General features: G+C 39.7%; 1 long non-coding RNA gene across 1 annotated transcript in view; it reads right to left on the bottom strand.

Moving 5' to 3' along the window:
- Positions 1-1,171, bottom strand: part of LOC107733203 (uncharacterized) — a 1,731-nt gene extending 560 nt beyond the window's left edge. The window contains exons 1-2 of the long non-coding RNA XR_001638955.1: positions 1,038-1,171; positions 207-338 (exon numbers count right to left, since the gene is read on the bottom strand). This is a non-coding gene — a long non-coding RNA (uncharacterized LOC107733203). The remainder of the gene's footprint in view (positions 1-206; positions 339-1,037) is intronic.
- Positions 1,172-2,450: the final 1,279 nt, after the last annotated feature.

Raw genomic sequence — 2,450 nt, forward strand, 5'->3', positions numbered from 1 at the left:
TTCTAAAACTCTTCCAGGCTTGGAAATTGCCGTTTTAAAATTCCGTGACTTTTCCATGTTTTTTATGACCGTACCAACCCTGTATTGAACTCACCTACTTCAATGTCCACCTGTACTGAAGTGCTGATAGTGAAACCTGACAACACTAAAGCCTGGCCTAACCAGTGTTCATGGTTATTTGGACTTCATGAGAAACACCAGCTCACCTACTACATCTGAACCCCCATCCTCACTGCATTGTTCAGGTGCTTTCTGAGGGGAGAAGAGGTCAGCAACTCTTTTCTTTTTCTTCTTTGGTGAGGAGGGCTTCTTGGCCTGGCTTGCTCCCTGCTCTTGATCTGCAACAGACAAACATTAGCACATGTTAGTTACAACCCTTTAAAAAGGCGCATTCAGTGGTCTCTGAAATATGATATGAAACAGCTAGCCAAGTATAATGATCCCAAACTAAGGCGCGCTCTCTTCATTTATCAAATGATCATAATCACAGCCATTCATTTTACAATCCTGCTACAAGCCTTTTATTTAGACTAAAAAAACCCTTTTCATTCAGCTGAGGAAGCTGGCGTTTTGAGTGGCATTTGCGCATCTTTTCATGCCGGTGACTATATGCAACTGCAAGAGGCATTTTGCAGGATCTAGGTTAATGATTAATCGATTAATTGATCGTTAATTTACACGATAATCAATCATGGGAATGATTGAAAATTGACATCCCTAGCGCAATCCCACATCAAAATTCAGGACCTAATTAAAAATATATTCTATTGAACAGAGATTTGTGAAATACATTTCCATGACTTTTCCAAAACTTTCTGGGTTTATTAATTTTTCTAAAACTCTTCCAGGCTTGGAAATTGCCGTTTTAAAATTCCGTGACTTTTCCATGTTTTTTATGACCGTACCAACCCTGTATTGAACTCACCTACTTCAATGTCCACCTGTACTGAAGTGCTGATAGTGAAACCTGACAACACTAAAGCCTGGCCTAACCAGTGTTCATGGTTATTTGGACTTCATGAGAAACACCAACTCACCTACTACATCTGAACCCCCATCCTCACTGCATTGTTCAGGTGCTTTCTGAGGGGAGAAGAGGTCAGCAACTCTTTTCTTTTTCTTCTTTGGTGAGGAGGGCTTCTTGGCCTGGCTTGCTCCCTGCTCTTGATCTGCAACAGACAAACATTAGCACATGTTAGTTACAACCCTTTAAAAAGGCGCATTCAGTGGTCTCTGAAATATGATATGAAACAGCTAGCCAAGTATAATGATCCCAAACTAAGGCGCGCTCTCTTCATTTATCAAATGATCATAATCACAGCCATTCATTTCACACTGTTTGCAGTGCGTATGCGGTGCGTACTTTTTCCACACCCATGTTAACGGATCAAAGCATTAACACTGCACGCGGTTGCAGTCCGGCAATGCGTTCCAGGAACGGTGCGTCATTTGAGGTATCATTTGAAACTGCAAAGGGTCTACTTTTGTGTATAGTCATAATAACAACAAAACAATGTGCTTTTGTAAAATAAAGAAAATAAACAGGGTGCGCTCTCTGTCGTCTCGGTCTCTGTCACCTCTCTTCACAGACACGTAAATAAAACAACCTGAACCTCCATGAATACTTGCCTCAAAGACATGATAAATATATGCATAGAATGCTTGAAATGAAGTGTCATGTCGAAAACAAATATTCTCTGATGAAGTAATCTGTATGAAACCAACGTGATGTCCAGTTTTGCTCATCTAAATTTATATCTTATGTGACCATGGCCACGAGCCGATCGCGCTTTTCAAATTCTAAATATCCACGTGAGACGTGCGAATATGTTAATACCCATCACCTCCATAAACGACAGTCACCAAGTTCATCTCGGCTACTTTTCGTTTCTGGAAGACGACGCGCTGAGAGGAATAACCCAGGATTTACCTCAGAAGAACACGATGCGACGCAGCTTGATCCAGTGGAGGAGATCATTTATAGGAGTAAGATTACTCGCGTTAGTTGTTATTGTGACGTAACGTACACATTTTGCTAGTTAAGACTTTTCCCAAACTATAATTCCTGACTATATGTATGAAATCAAGAGAAAAATTTTGAATATGTGGCATTTAATTACATCTAAATATCTCACAACTCCAGGAAGTTTTTTTATGTTTTATAAAACATAAACACAAGATATAAAAGTGGTATGAGTGTTTACACTGTTTACAGTGAGTCCAAGAATGTTTGGCACAAAGGTGTGTTACTGTTCAAGTTTCAGTGTTTAGATCAGTATGTTCAATAAAGTGTCTTTGACCGTCAATGTGTATACTGTGAATATTCTGTGTTGTAAATAAAATAGTACAAATAATCAAACCCTCCCAAAATTTTACTCTCCTCACATTCTTTGTTACCTGCCTCAGTCACATTCATATGGGAGGCCCTTTGTCTCTCAGGTGTGAATCAC

Source organism: Sinocyclocheilus rhinocerous, unplaced genomic scaffold (genome assembly GCF_001515625.1).
Source record: "Sinocyclocheilus rhinocerous isolate Xijiao unplaced genomic scaffold, SAMN03320098_v1.1 scaffold20752, whole genome shotgun sequence".
NCBI lineage: Eukaryota > Metazoa > Chordata > Actinopteri > Cypriniformes > Cyprinidae > Sinocyclocheilus > Sinocyclocheilus rhinocerous.